Source organism: Lissotriton vulgaris, chromosome 3_2 (assembly GCF_964263255.1).
Source record: "Lissotriton vulgaris chromosome 3_2, aLisVul1.2, whole genome shotgun sequence".
NCBI classification, from domain to species: domain Eukaryota; kingdom Metazoa; phylum Chordata; class Amphibia; order Caudata; family Salamandridae; genus Lissotriton; species Lissotriton vulgaris.
The window spans coordinates 281061444-281076646 of record NC_141690.1 but is presented as its reverse complement, the minus strand read 5'-3'; the positions used below and the strand labels follow the sequence as shown (position 1 = coordinate 281076646).

The window sequence follows — 15203 nt, the reverse complement described above, 5'->3', positions numbered from 1 at the left end:
GATCTCTTCATTCTCTGAATATGAGGAGAGTTTTGAAATTCTATCTCGATAAGGCAAGGGACATCCGCAGAAAGTACCAATTATTTATCAACTAAGGTCTGATCCGTACGGGTTCAGTCACTTCCTTACAATCCATCTCCCGATGGATAGTTTCCTGCATCCTTTTGTGCTACCAAAAAGCTGACAAGACGCCAGCAGCTAAACCTAAAGCGCACTCCACTAGAGATATAGCTGCTACCGTTGCTTTATTGAGGAATATCCCAATTCTGGATATTTGCAAAGCAGCCACGTGGAGATCTGGTCATACATTTACCAAACATTACTGCCTTGGCTCGGATGCTAGAGCAGACGCTCATGTAGAACAGGCCTGTCTCAGAAATCTATTTCCTTAAATGGCTACCTTAGTTCACTCTGTCTTCTCCACTGCTTTCTGTGGGGATGGGCTTGCTACTTTATTCAGTGCTTATGACTGTAAAAGGAAATCCCCTACCAGAGAAGGAAAAATTTCTCACCTGTAACTCCAGTTCTCTCGGTGGGGAATTTCCATTATAGTCATGAGCAACCGTCCCTCTTCCCCGTTGAGTAGACAGTGGTAACCATGGGACCTAAATATCGTCACTCATTACTTTTAAAAGTAACTTAAGTGACTGCCACCTGCTGAGCATGATGGGATACTGGTGGTCTCTGGGTTCTTAAAGGCGCAGCCTCTATTTTTAATTCATATATTGACAGCTTATGGGGCTACTCTGTCCTGTTTCCCTTCCTCTTTATTCTCTAACGAAAAAGGGTTTGTGAAAGGTTTATCCTGTGGATTAAAACATCATGAAGTTATACACCTATTAAATTCTCCTGTCCTCTATTTTAAGTACAAGATGAAGAATTGGGACATTGTAGCCCAGTCCTACAGGCTGCATAATATTTGTCTTAAGTACCTCTGCTGGCAAACATCTACACTTAAGAAGACATATTCTGAAAAAAGTGCTTCGGGCACCCTCACGTGGGTGGGACTATTTAGTGGTTATGACTAGAAATGGAAATTCCCTAGGAGAGAATTGGAGTTACAGGTAAACTATTCTTTCTGGACTGTCCCTCTGTATGATGATGTCAGCTACGGTTTTGAGGTGCATTGAGACATCTTTCTCTGGGTCACCCTTTCATTTATTTAGGTGTCTCAGGATTTGTGTTAAGGATTAAACTTTGTTGAGGGTTATAGCTTGCATTGTTTGCAAGGGTCTATCCTATGAATACAGGTCAGCCCAAAATCCCAGGTGATGTCATCAAACAAACATTCATTCATGTCTCTTCGTGGTGATTGTTAGAGGCGAGGGACTGAGCAAAGAGAACTCTTTCCTTCCTCTTCGCCGGATGACTCTTTTCATAACAACAAAATGACTTTATATTGTGTTTCTTTATTATTACTCCATGTAAGACTCCTTCATAACCAGAGAGCTCTGCTCAGGGGGAGCCGCTGAGTAGTTTATACATGGTGAATTGTTTCACTTTGGGAAGGTCAATGAAATATATAAACTTGTTTTTGTATTTTGGTTTGTTGTATCTACTGACTTACTGGAGGGCTTAAAGTTAGTTTACAGCTTACACATGTTTCTTTTATTAATTTTACTAGAATGACTCAACAATAAGACAGATGTTTAAAAGGTGTGGAGGAAAGCCAAGCCTCAGGAATTTCAACGCTGGACACCACTCTATCCTGAAATGTCAGAGACCATCTAAGACGTCCAGTTCCTGATTGGATGACGGATTTTTACAAACCGGCTGAGACCCTCTGGGAGAAATATCATCTCATTCTGTTGCTCGCTGTATGTGCATGAATACTCTGCAGTTGTTCAATCTATGCATAACCTTTCTTTATGGTTTTCTCACAGTTTCAAATAAAGGGTGATTGAAGTGCCAACATTTGTCCTCTCCGACTCTTTCTTTTTGTGTTCTGTCTTGAAAGTGCAGCTGTCACCAGATAATTATGTGCACATCACCAGAGAGGGGCTTTGGCTCCGCCCACATGTTGTGAACCAGAAGTACATGTTTTCATTGGGCAGAAGTTGTGTGCTTCCACGAAAAAAGTGCTTGCTGCCAAGCAGCTGTGTTCATTTTGTTTATGTATCCAGCTGCCTAAGCTTGAACTTTAAAGCGTATAGATATGACATTCTTACTCCACCAAAGTGCAGAAACAAACTGAAAATATGGGCAAACTTGCATTCAGGCTTCGCATTTTATCCTCGTATTTAAAACAACGGAGAAGAGACGAAGAAGAGGTGTTTAACTCTGGATTCCTGCAGTGTGGACGGTGGCGAAAAAAGGCGGTGAAATGGCCTTTTTATTTTCCTCTTTTTATCACACTTTTCCTGCCTTCCTTCCATTTAAACTTAGCTGGGGCAGCGATGGGATGGCAGGTAAGCCATTAAATACCGCCTGGATTGAGGTGGCAGTTTGAGCGTTTTGGGGATGAAATACTGAAAGCATGGCTTCTGCTGAAGCCCAACTCCAGCTGTGGTAAAAGGTTTCCATGGTTCCAGATCTCCTGCCCGGTATTACCACGTCCGCTCCTGTAATTACCAGTCATGTGTAAAATGTTCTAACGAGAAAAAATGTTCAGTAAACTAATCAGTCATTTTTTCCTTTTTAGTAGACAACAGTTCATCGTCTCCAGCTTTCACTGCCTCTAGCTGCTTTCTGTCTCCTGCACCTACTGTTTTGCTCCCTCATCTCTTTGCCTGTAGCTCACCTCTCTGTCCTCAGGTTTCTCATTTATGTCACTTGCACTGACACTTTATTCTTCTCATTCTCTTATTGACAGATTCTCAATTTTTAGGTCAAGGCTAGGCAGCGACTATGCGTTGATTTCAAGACCTGCTGTAATCCTTACAGGAGATGTAATCCCATCTGCTGTTTGCCATTGGTTTACTTGCCCATCGCTCTTCTTTGTTGGCTTCTTATTGGTTGGCACTCCTGTAACATCACTTCCTGTTTTCTCTCAGGACTCAGAGCACCTGCCAAGTACAGTTGTTACGCTATAGGTGTATGTTAGACCTGGCAACATTGGCGTGGGTCTCCCTTCCATTTTTTGCTGTTGCCTCCAGTGTTTTGCTGGTGTATAGATGCTTTGGGCACTGTGCCACTGCTATTCAGCGCCACAGTGCAAGTGCTCCCTATTGTAAATTGATGTATTAATCAGTGGTTCCATGTTTGGCTATTTGGTTTACTTGTCAGACCCTAGTCTAGTTCACAGCGTGTGCCAGGGCGTCTAATCCAAATGCTGCTGGTGGGCTGGCAGCACTGGTTGTGCCACCCACAGAAGCAGCCTTGTAAAGTGTGTCTAAGGTCTGCCATTGCAGAGCCTGAGTGCAGTCTGGTACTGCCATGCTGACTGGGCAAGTGCACCCACTTGCCAGTCCCTAAACCTTCCCTTTTCTTCATATTAGTGACCCCTAGGGTAGCCCCAAGGGCAGGGTGCATTGTAAGTATAAGGTAGGACAAGCCCTGATATGTGTGGCATGTCCTAATAGTGAATTACAGCCATTTTCGTTTTTCACTATTGCAAGGCTACCTGTTCTTCATAGGCCAGAATGGGCTGTTAGAATCGTTACATTTTATAATCCTAACAGGCTCAGAGAACATGGTAGAAATTCGAGTTTAGTATGCCTTTAGAAAGTAGGTATTTTCTTGTCTAACCATTCAAACCTGCCTCTGCTAGGTTGTGTATTCCTTTGTCTGGTTTTGTGAGTGACAGGGCTGGGGAATTCCAGGAGACAGGCTGAGTCACCCAGTGGTGAATAGAGACATCTGCATCTTGATGGGAGGGAAGAGTGCACCTGAACTCTGAATAGGGTTGTGCCTGCCTTCCACAATGCTGGCCCCACCCCCTGGGGAGCGGCTGATGTCTGCCCTACACACTGAAAGAAGGAAAGGAGTCCTGTCAACAAAGTGCTCCAAGACTGTACTTGCCTTCCACAATGCTGGCTCCACCTAATGTGGGGCGTCTGATGTTTCTGCCCTGCACTGTGAAAGGAAAGGAGAAGTCTGGTAAACAGAGTGCTCAGGAACTGGGCTGGACTAGGCAAAGGCCCACTGGTCTCAGAGAACAAAGGATTTGGGGTATAAATATTGGGACCCTGCTACCCCGCTCCACTGCAAGCCTTGGCTTGTTTGTTGTGGAGGGTGCAGGGCGCGACCTTCTTCCGGGTTCTTCCCGGGGCCGGCCATTGATTGGCGTAGAGTGTCTGGGAGGCGGTGCTGATCGCTAGCACAGAGCCTTCAAAACAATGACAAAGCCTAAGACGCGCAGCGATGACGCGCAGCACCCGCGCCGATCCCGCGCCGAAGACCCACCTAAGACTAGGCCGTCTGTGCCCGTCCGGGCCAGGACGGGTCACGGACAGAGGGCTATGCCCCTAAATTCAAACCTATACAGATACTGTCTCCAGCCCAGATTATGGCTCTGCGCCCTGTACCAAATTCTAACTGTGCTTTACTTGCCATTCCGCATACGGGAACAGCTGCCTGTCCTCACTGTAGTTACACTATCACATCCCTCCAACCATATCCCCCTCGCAGATTCAGGCGTAGTAAATTACACAAACAATTGCTCCCCACTAATGAAAACTGCCTTTTTTACAGTAATAACTGTCGATCCCTGCTTATGCACAGGTTAGACATTTTCGACCTTTTAGTAGATGAAAAACCTAATGCGCTATTTCTTACAGAGACATGGTTGCATGCAGGCTCTGACCCTGACATAGCGACGGCCCTCCCCCCCCAACTATACGATCCTGAGGATGGATCGAACCCGAAAAACAGGGGGTGGAATCGCCATTGTTTACAACAAAAAACATACATGCACCCTCGAGCCATTAACAATCCCTGAGTGTGAGGCTGCATTCTTTAAAATCTGCTTGAATCCCAACTTCACATTTTCAGGCATTCTTATGTACCGGCCACCTGGAAGCTGCGCTAAATGGGCTGCCGATTTGGCCAATTACATCACCCCTTTTATCTTGGCGTCTAAAAATGTCTCCATCATTGAAGATCTAAATATTCACTTAGAGGATAAATCAAATACGACCAGTGCAAATCTGTTAGAAGATCTTATTGCACTAAACATCCATCTCCTTAACTCGGGACCTACGCACAAGGCAGGACATCTATTAGATCCAATCCTTACAAACCTCTCACAACTTACTTGGAAAGACTCCATTCCGGTCTGTTGGTCTGATCATTTTTTAATTAAGCTTACTCTCATACCACCTACTACCTCCATAGACCATAAGATGGTATCGGCCCAGCCTAAAATAAATTGGAAATCCCTAGATATTTCGAAACTTAACTCTGCACTTGGCTTGAATCCGCCTAAAAAGAACAATACTATGGAGAGCATTGCTAATGCCACTCAATTATGGCTTACCAGTAGAATCCTGTTTACCCACTCTTAAACACAAGGGCAAGGTACATCGCCCTCCTGCCCCATGGTTCAATGACTCACTGAAAGGGGATAAAACCAAGTGTAAAGCTCTTGAAAGAGCGTGGCGCAAGGATTTTGACTCTGACAAAAAAAACAGGTATAATACTGCGAGGAATCTCTATCACACCGCATGTAAAAAAGCACGTGCTACATACGTTGCTGAAACTATAACAAGAGCTGCAAACAAAGCTAAAACTTTGTTTAACACGGTCAAAAACCTTGCGGGTGGGCAGATTACAGCCCCATCACGCCCTCTCAGTGAGAAACAATGTCAAGACTTAGCCCAATTTTTCTCAGACAAAATTGACAAATTAATCGTTGAGATTGATAAGAACAACTGTAACATCATCTCTACGGAAAATTGGGAATACAATCCTATTATAAATCAAACCTTACATAAGTGGCCGCCCATTACAACCGATATCCTTACTTCCCTCTTGAAATCGATTAAATCTGGTTCTCCACGTGACCCTATCCCTGTCAATATAATCAAACTTCTTGAAACACCTGCTCTCAAAATTATTGCAGATACCTTAAATTCATCACTCGAGCTGGCCACAGTTCCTCCCCTATGGAAACATGCCATAGTGACCCCACTGTTGAAAAAACCTACAGCTGACCCGGAACAACCAGCCAATTACAGACCTATATCACTCCTTCCAGCGGTTTCCAAATGTCTGGAAAGACATGTACACACAGCCCTCACCCTTTTTTCTGACGATAATGCCCTTCTTCACCCCACCCAATCTGGTTTTCGAGCGGGTTTCTCCACAGAGACTGCCCTGTTAGGAATCTCTGAAACCATCAAGAAACTCCTTGACGACGGTCAAACGGTTGCGCTTATTTTACTCGACCTAAGCGCAGCCTTTGACACTGTGTCGCACAATAGACTACTCACCACACTTGAAAAAAATGGAATCGGTGGAATGGCCCTGCAATGGATCAGATCCTTCCTGATCCAACGTACATATCAAATAGCATCTGCCACCGCAAGTTCTGGAAATTTTAACTTTCCTCATGGGGTTCCACAGGGCTCCATTCTTAGCCCGCTCTTTTTCAATTTATATCTGAGACCCCTGGTAGACTAAGTGGAGAAAGCTGGACTCACTTTTATGACGTATGCAGACGACTCACAAATTGTCTTTTCACTATCTGAACCGAATCTTCATCGTCGTCTTCTCTCAAAAATGGTCTTCTGAACATCTTCAACTGGATGTCAACTAACCAGTTGAAATTAAATGGAGACAAGACGGAGATCCTCCTTCTGGGCAAACATCCTGAGCTCTGGAATATAACACACTGGCCTACACAGATGGGTGATCTTCCAACACCAGTGCCTCATGCAAGAAATTTGGGAGTAATCCTAGACAACACCTTGTCCATGAAGCAACAGGCAAGCAAAGTAGTGGGTCTCTGCTTTACCATTATCAAATGGCTCAAGAAGATTCTGTGGATGCTGCCGGTCCCCATGCAAAAAACAGTAGTCAATGCCTTAATTACATCGCGGCTTGACTACGGGAACATCTTGTACCTGGGGGCAAATAAAGCAGTTATAAAAAGATTACAGCTAGTACAAAATACGGCTGCCCGACTTCTCTGCCATATCCCCAAAAATACCAGTGTGTCCCCTTACTTACGTGAACTGCATTGGTTGAAGGTAGAAAATCGCATCAGATTTAAGGCCTTAAACTACATGTTTAAAATTAAATCAGGTACTGCCCCGAAATATCTTCAGACACTAGCACTTCCCTATGTTCCTACAAGAAACTTACGGTCCCAATCAGCTGAAAAGTTCTGCGTGCCGAGATTCAAGCTTGCCAGGATGGGAGGAAGATCTTTTTCCCACCTGGGTCCCACTATATGGAATTCACTTCCATTTCACATACGAAAGGAGGGAAGTCTCCCCAAGTTCCGTAAAGCGATAAAAACCTGGTTGTTCGATCAGTAACCTGAATGACCCAGCTATACGCGTCCATCTATGCTGCTGTGTTCTCAGGCGCCGGGAAACCCTTCTTGGGTAGCTGTTGCACCATACAAGTTGATAAAATAAAATAAAATAAAATGAGATCACTCTGAACTACAAGAAGAAACCTTTACTGAGGAGAGGAACCTGAAGAAACTGAGGAGAGACTATTCCCAAGCTGAAGTGCTGCTTGGGGGATTGGCCTGCAGTGGTTGCCTTACTGCCAAAGGAAGGAGAAAGAACTTTGTGTACTTTGCTTTTAACTTGTGAAGGATCTCCAAGGGCTTGGTAAAGAGCTTGCCTCCTGCTGAAGTCTCATTGACAACAGACTTCACCCCCCAGCTCCCCAGAGTTCTTGTGGAAGTGCCTGCTGCAGTTTTGGGCCTTCTGAGGAACTGTGTGTCGCAAGGAGCTGGAAGCGCGACTCAACAAGAAGAAGCGTGTCACCGTCGCTGTGCCTGCCGTTGCAACTCTGAAGGAGGAGGGTGTTGCCGCTGGAACTGTTGCACTGCACCGCATCGGAGAGAAGCATGCCGCAACGAAGAGGAAGCGTGTTGCCGTCGCTGCTGCTGCCGTCGCACTTCTGAACAAGGGTGTTGCCGCTGGAACTGTCGCCTTGCACCGCATCGGAGAAAGCACCTCGCATCCCCGGGAAGTGCGCTGTCGTCGGAGCTGCTGCCGTCGCATTTCTGAACAAGGATGTCGCCGCTGTAGTTGTCGCATCGTGCGGAAGCTTCACGCATCGTGGAGAAGAGTGTCACAGTTGGAGCTGTTGCCGTCGTACTTCTGTACAAGGGTGTCACTGCTGCAGTCCACGCATCGAACTGAGAACTTCTCGCATCCCCAAGAAGCGTGCCGCATCTGGAATATTTTCACATCTTTATTTCTTTGTATCTGAACTTTGCTGCATTCCCATTGCTGCGACATTGCTTGTCGTGGAAGCACAACGCAACTTAAGGTACATTGACGCAGAGTGTCGCATCTAAGAACTGAACTAAGCTTAAATCTACCACCTTAAAGTAATCATAGTGTGTATTTTTGCCATTTATGGTCTTGTGGTAACTCTATATAAAGTCTACTTATTTTTGATATAAAACCTGTGTGGTGTCCATTTGTAGTGTTCTCACTGAGTTACTGTATGTGGTCACAAATGCTTAACTTACAACGCCTCTGAGATAAGCCTGTCTGCTGGCGCCAAGCTACCAAGGGGGTGAGCAGGGGTTATTTTAGGAGTGTAATCCCCCTTATCCTGACTAGAGGAGAGGGTCCCTGCTTGTCACAAGTACCTACCTGTGCCAACCAGAGACCCCCAAATCTAACAGTGTACATATGTTCTTTTGGAGACTACTTCTTTTATTTCCATGGGTGCATAACTTTTCTCCACATGTGCGCCGCTCTTCATGTTTCAGCACGGTGGCCATTTCTACGTATCTTGTTTATCTTGTTTTGTTTGTCCAAAAGTTGCCTCCGCACAAGACAGTCATTCCCATTGCTAATCTTATTGTTGTATATTTATACTTACTTCAATATGACTACTTGGTGTCTGTAGTCCTTTCTTAGTGTTCTTATCTTACCAGTCTCCCATACTACCTCAGACTGTTCTATCTGTGATGTGAAGGTCCCAGGAAAAAAAGTGAACAAAGGTTCAAAGAGGAGACAAAGGTCCCAGAGGAAAAAAAGTGAACAAAGGTTCAAAAGGAGACAAAGGTCCCAGGAAAAAAAAAGTGAACAAAGGTTCAAAAGGAGACAAAGGTCCCAGGAAAAAAAAGTGAACAAAGGTTCAAAGAGGAGACAAAGGTCCCAGAGGAAAAAAAGTGAACAAAGGTTCAAAGAGGAGACAAAGGTCCCAGAGGAAAAAAAGTGAACAAAGGTTCAAAAGGGAACAAAGGTCCCAGAATGTAACTGGGAGAGGACGAAGGACGTCCTAGGAACTGAGGAGGACAAAAGTTCCACAATCAGTACCAGGAGTGGACAAAGGAAGTCCCAGGACCGGTAGAGTTCACGACTGAGATTCGTGACGGACAAGACTTCCAGTACCACGACAGAAAGCAGGGGCGTAACACAAGGCCCCGCAGCCCCACTCGGGCCCCTCACGTATACATGATCTGCCGCAGGACTGATCTGCCGCACACAGTAGGCTGCCTGTGACAAAATAGTGCGCAGTGCGCGCCCCAGCCGGGGCCCCTGCGAGTTTGAAATGGTGGCGGCAGGCGGGGTGGGGGGCCCCGGCCAGGGCCCCTGCGAGTCTTTGAAATGGTGCGCGCGGGGTCCCGGCTGGGGCCCTGCCTGGGAGTCAGTGTGTGAGCAGCAGTTCTAAGTTAAAAATGGTATTGTGCAGTGCGGGCGGGACGATTCTTCGGAATGGTGTGGGGCGGGGGCCCCCGTTGTTGCCCCGCCTCGAGAGTCAAGGCCGAAATGGTGGGGGGGGCACCCCGGCTCCGGCCGTGCCCGTCACCCGTGTGAGTGAGGCACTAGTTGTTGTGTGCAGTCAGTTGTTGTGTGTGGGCCCCGGACTGGACGGTGCGTAATTATACACAAGAAAATGAAATTCAGCAGCAGCAGCACTGTCAAACACAGGTCTGTCACTCAGCCTCCTCTGTCTGATGCTGGTAGGGGCACCCCGGGCACTCTGAGCCATTATGATAAATGGTGGCTGTAGTGCGGTCAGCACTCTAGTGGACGCATGCATGCATCCACGCATCCGCAGGCCAGGCGTGGCCTGCGGGGATCAATAAAAGGAAGGCGTGCGCTCGGGCACGTCACTTCCGACCAAGACAGTGTGTGTGGATAACTGGCTGGCGCTGCGCGTTCCCACCCCTGCGCAAGCGGCCATCACGGCCTAACAAGGCCCACACACACCGGCACAACATTGGCGACGAGCGGAGGGGGCCCAACCCTCGCCCGTACACCGCACTGTGATCGGAGCAGTCCGTTCACCCCCCGCGGTGCATACCGCGTATATCCAGACGCTCGCTCCTGTGCCCTGCCGAGCCGGCGCGCTCTTCCTGGCCTGCCTGTGCCCTCTGAAGGTCTCTCTGCCATCCGCCCCCCCACTGCCTGCCTGGGGATCGATCCGGCACCGGCGTCTGCTGAGGAAGAGACGGAACGCGGAGCACACCGACACGGCGCACGTGGTGCCGATTCACACGCATCTCGCGTGGTACGCGAGAGAGCCGCCCCCTGCCATTCCTCACGCATCTGGGGTGAGGTTTTGGGTGAATGCTGAAAACGAATGGATTTTTCCCCACCTGACCTTCTCCTCGCTACAAGAGTGGTCCAGCTGCTGCCTGGGACTGTCCCTGCAAGTGGTATCTGCCTGTGTGGAGCTCCATAAGGCCTCTGTGACCATCCCCACCTGCGGATCACGTGCCACACGGGCCTAGTCGAGGAGGGAGACGACGTCGCTACCAAGGTACCTACTACTACAAGTTTGTGCGAGAGTTGGGGTACTCAGAACTTTGCACTAAGAGTCCCTGCACACCGCCACTATGGGGGATGGAGACGCGGTGGCCCCTATTATCAACATCCCTTTCCAGCACGCTGCTGCCGGGGTACTGCCGCCCTTCAGTGAAGCGAGCGACCCCTCTACGGCGTCACCTCCCTGGAAAATTTGGTTGGAGAGACTCGAGAACTACTTCGTAGTCACAAGGGAAACAGATGACGCAGTGAAAAGATCGCTACTCCTCCACTATGCGGGAGACGAGGTCTTCAGGCTCTTCAAACACCTACCTCACCCGACGGGGGTGTCCACCTATGCTGCCGCTGTGACCGCCCTAAACAACCACTTTGACCCTCAATTAAATGTGGACTTTGAGGTCTTCAAGCTAGGGCAAGCCCGGCAACGTGAGGGTGAGTCCATGGACCAATTCCACACCCGAGTTCGGGAGCTGGCTAGCTCCACGGACGAAGATCAGCCAAAGGCCATTCGACGCCAGCTAATTCAAGGGTGCCGAGACAAGACCCTGAGGGGCCACATCCTGAGAAAACCAGGAATCTCGCTGGAGGATATCCTCATCCTGGCTAGAGCGCATGAACTCTCTGACGCCAGAGCCACGGCCATGGAGCAGGCCCTGCACAAAACTCCCGCCAAACCGGAAAACATCAAGGTTGAGCGCGCTGACGCAGTACGCCCACGACCGCGTGGCCAAGGGAAGAAGGGATTCCGAAGAGACACGCCACAAAGCCGCTGTGGATACTGCGGACACGAACCGCATGCAGCCAAGGATTGCCCCGCCCAAGGTCAAACCTGTGGGAACTGCGGAATACCCAACCACTTCGCGGCGGTCTGCCGCAGGAAGAACCAACCCCGGAATGCCAAGAAGTCATGGACACCTACCAAAGCTGTCCGCCAACTGTCACTCACTGATCCACCCCTGGAGAGAACAGACAAGTTCCTACCAACGACCTATGACGACTCAGATTCGGATGACGAGGAAGCGTTCGTAGTCACGTTTGCCAGAGAACTGAAACTCAGACGTCGACCACAACCGACGTGCGTAATACAGGTGGGAGAGAACGAGGTGAAAGCTGTCATTGACACCGGCGCCACCGTCAACGTCATGGGACTGCAAGAATTTAATAAGCTACGCCCTCGCCCGGAGGTCCTGCGCTCCAAGACCAGAATCTTCGCCTATGGAGCAGACACTCCCCTCCCTCTGAAGGGTAAGATCGTAATACCCATACGAGCTGATGAGAATGAAGTGACTGCAACGATACACATCATCGATCGGGAAGCCGACACACTGTTGAGCAGCCACACAGCGGAGGACCTGAAGCTGATCGCCTTCGCTAATCGCATCAGGAACCACCAGGTGGAAGAACTACTGGAGCGTTTCCCTGAACTGTTCAAAGGTCTGGGGTGCATCAAATGTGATCCGATAAAACTCCACATTGACAAATCCGTCACCCCCACAGCCCTACGCCATCGACGAATACCATTCCACCTGAGGCCGCTGGTGGAAAAAGAACTCGAAAAGCTTGAGAAGATGGGGGTCATCGAGAAAGTTACGGGACCCACCCCCTGGGTCTCCCCCATGGTCATAGTCGAAAAACCCAAGCAACCGGGCGAAATCTGGCTATGCATCGATATGAGGCTGCCGAACACCGCGATTAGGAGGGAGAGACACCTAACTCCCACGATGGATGACATCATAGCCGACGTGAATGGATCGAGATGGTTCTCGAAAATCGACCTTAATGCGGGCTACCACCAACTGCCCCTTGCTGAGGAGAGCCGCTTCATAACTACATTCAGCACTCACCTTGGCCTCCGACGGTATAAGCGCCTCAACTTCGGAATATCTTCGGCAGCGGAGGTGTTCCAAAACACCATCAGGGAGTTGCTGTCGGGACTGCCAGGGGTCATCAACGTGAGCGATGATATCCTCATCCATTCCGCCACTGCCTCTGAACACTACAAACAGCTACGTGACGTGTTGAAGAGATTAAGCACCTATGGCGCTACCCTCCACAAGGAAAAATGCCAATTTTTCCAATCATCCATCGAATTCTTTGGTTACGTGTTCAACCAGGAAGGAGTCCAAATTGATCCAAGGAAGTCAAGATCCATAAAAGATGCCCCAGCCCCAAAGTCCCCAACGGAGGTGAGGAGTTTCCTCGGAATGGCCACCTACTGTGGCCGCTTCATTCCAGGACTGGCCACCCGCAGTGAACCCCTCCGAGCACTAACGAAGGCGGATGCCACATGGACATGGGGCCCAAAAGAGCACGACGCATTTCAGGGCATAAAAGACGCACTCCTGGAAAACGCAACACTCTCATACTTTGACCCAACCAAGCGAACCGAGGTCATCGTGGACGCGAGCCCAGTAGGCCTAGGGGCGGTCCTAACGCAAGAACACGAACCAGGAAAGTGGACGGCCCTGGCATTCGCTAGCAAGGCGCTAACCCCGACTGAGACCAGATATGACCAGATAGAACGGGAGGCTTTAGCCATCAAGTGGGCCTGCAGCCATTTTCACCTCTATTTACATGGCCAATCGTTCGTGATGGTCACCGATCATCAGCCATTAGTGCCGCTCTTTAAGGGCACCGCTCCACATCCACCGCCACGCATTGAGAGATGGGTGATCCAGCTGCAGACGTACGACATGGAAGTAACCTACAGGCCGGGGGCCAAAAACCCGGCTGACTACCTTTCGCGCCACCCCTTTCCTCAAGAACCAGCGGCTGCTGATGAAAACTGCGAAGAATATGTCCAGTGGGTAGCACTCACATCCTGCCCCCAATGCATGACTATCGAGGAGATCAAGGAGGCGACCGTAGACGATAACCCGTACATGCGATCACTGAAAGCAGTGCAAGAGGGATCCTGGACCGATTACCTACACCCTCCCAACAGCTGGACAGCGTCGGATAAGGAATCACTCACAAAGTTCTGGCACATCCACCACGAGCTCAGCGCCACAGAAGAAGGAATACTACTACGAGGGGCACGCCTAGTGATACCGAAACGACTCAGACACCGAGCCACCCAACTCGCCCACGGGGGCCACCAGGGGGCCACGAAAATGAAGGCGCGCATGCGCGAGAAGGTATGGTTCCCCGAACTCGAAAATACCGTGGATGAGTATGTTAAGAACTGCATGTCCTGTCAATTGACCAGCGATCCTGAAAGGCCAGTCCCCATAATCACTGAAGAAGCATGCACGACCCCGTGGTCAAAAGTCAGCGTGGACTTTGGAAGCTTCCCAGGAGAGGGCCACACTCTAGTGGTCATTGACTCATACTCTAAATACCCCATCGTAGAAAGAGTGCCATCCACAGCATTCATACACGTGGGGCCAGCGTTAGAAAAAATATTTGCCCTGTTTGGACTGCCTGGTGAGATCAAGAGCGACAACGGACCACCCTTCCAGGGTACGGACTTTGCCACGTTTCTGAAAACCAGAGGCATCGTCCACCGGCGCATCACTCCCCAGTGGCCACAAGCCAACGGGGAGGCAGAAAGGTTCATGCGGACTCTCAACAAAATGTTCAGGATCGCGGTGGTAGAGGAGGCCGACCCAGAACAGAGACTGCACGAATTCCTGAGAGAATATCGAGGAACGCCTCACTGCACCACCCAGAAAAGCCCGTGGTCCTTAATGTTTCAAGGTCAACGCAGAGACCTCCTCCCCATGCCTGTGAGACCGGCACCAACGGGAAATGACATGATGGAGGTCCAGGAACGCCGGCGCAGGAACAACATGCGAACAAGCCACCGACGCCGAGCGACACCAAGACAGCTACATCTAGGAGACCGGGTTGTCATCAGAAACAGACGCCCTGGAGGTAAATTTCAAACATTCTATGAACCAGGGCCATGGACTGTAACCAACACCAAGGGGACCATGGTAACTGCCAGCAAAGGGGGAGAGGAGGTATCGAGAAACACCTCATGGTTCAAGATGATCCCTCCTGGCTCGAGCGCTACCACCGAAGCCACAGAGGGAACCGACGAGCCACCCCGAGCCACGACCCAAGAAGAAGGGGCCAGCCCGGCAAACGACACCCGAGGACTGGGGCTCGAGCAAGGAGGAGGAACCTCGATTACATCCACCCCCACCCAGAATCCATCACGCTGCGGGGAATGCGGGCCGGGTCGCACCCCCCGATACAATCTGAGGCCCAACCCCCGCCCCAGCCAAAGGCTCAACGACTACGCTTGCCAGCTGAGACCCTGAAGTCGTCACCTAAGGGACACGCAAGTACAGATCGTCTGATGTGGTTCATTGTGAACATTTTGGTTTTTGAACATTATTGAAA

At 49.5% G+C, this 15203-nt stretch overlaps 1 protein-coding gene across 1 annotated transcript in view; it reads left to right on the top strand.

The window, feature by feature from the left end:
* Positions 1–1807, top strand: part of LOC147725691 (uncharacterized) — a 70215-nt gene extending 68408 nt beyond the window's left edge. The window contains exon 2 of the mRNA XM_086964575.1: positions 1625–1807. The gene's annotated coding sequence lies outside the window, so the exon portion shown is untranslated. The remainder of the gene's footprint in view (positions 1–1624) is intronic.
* Positions 1808–15203: the final 13396 nt, after the last annotated feature.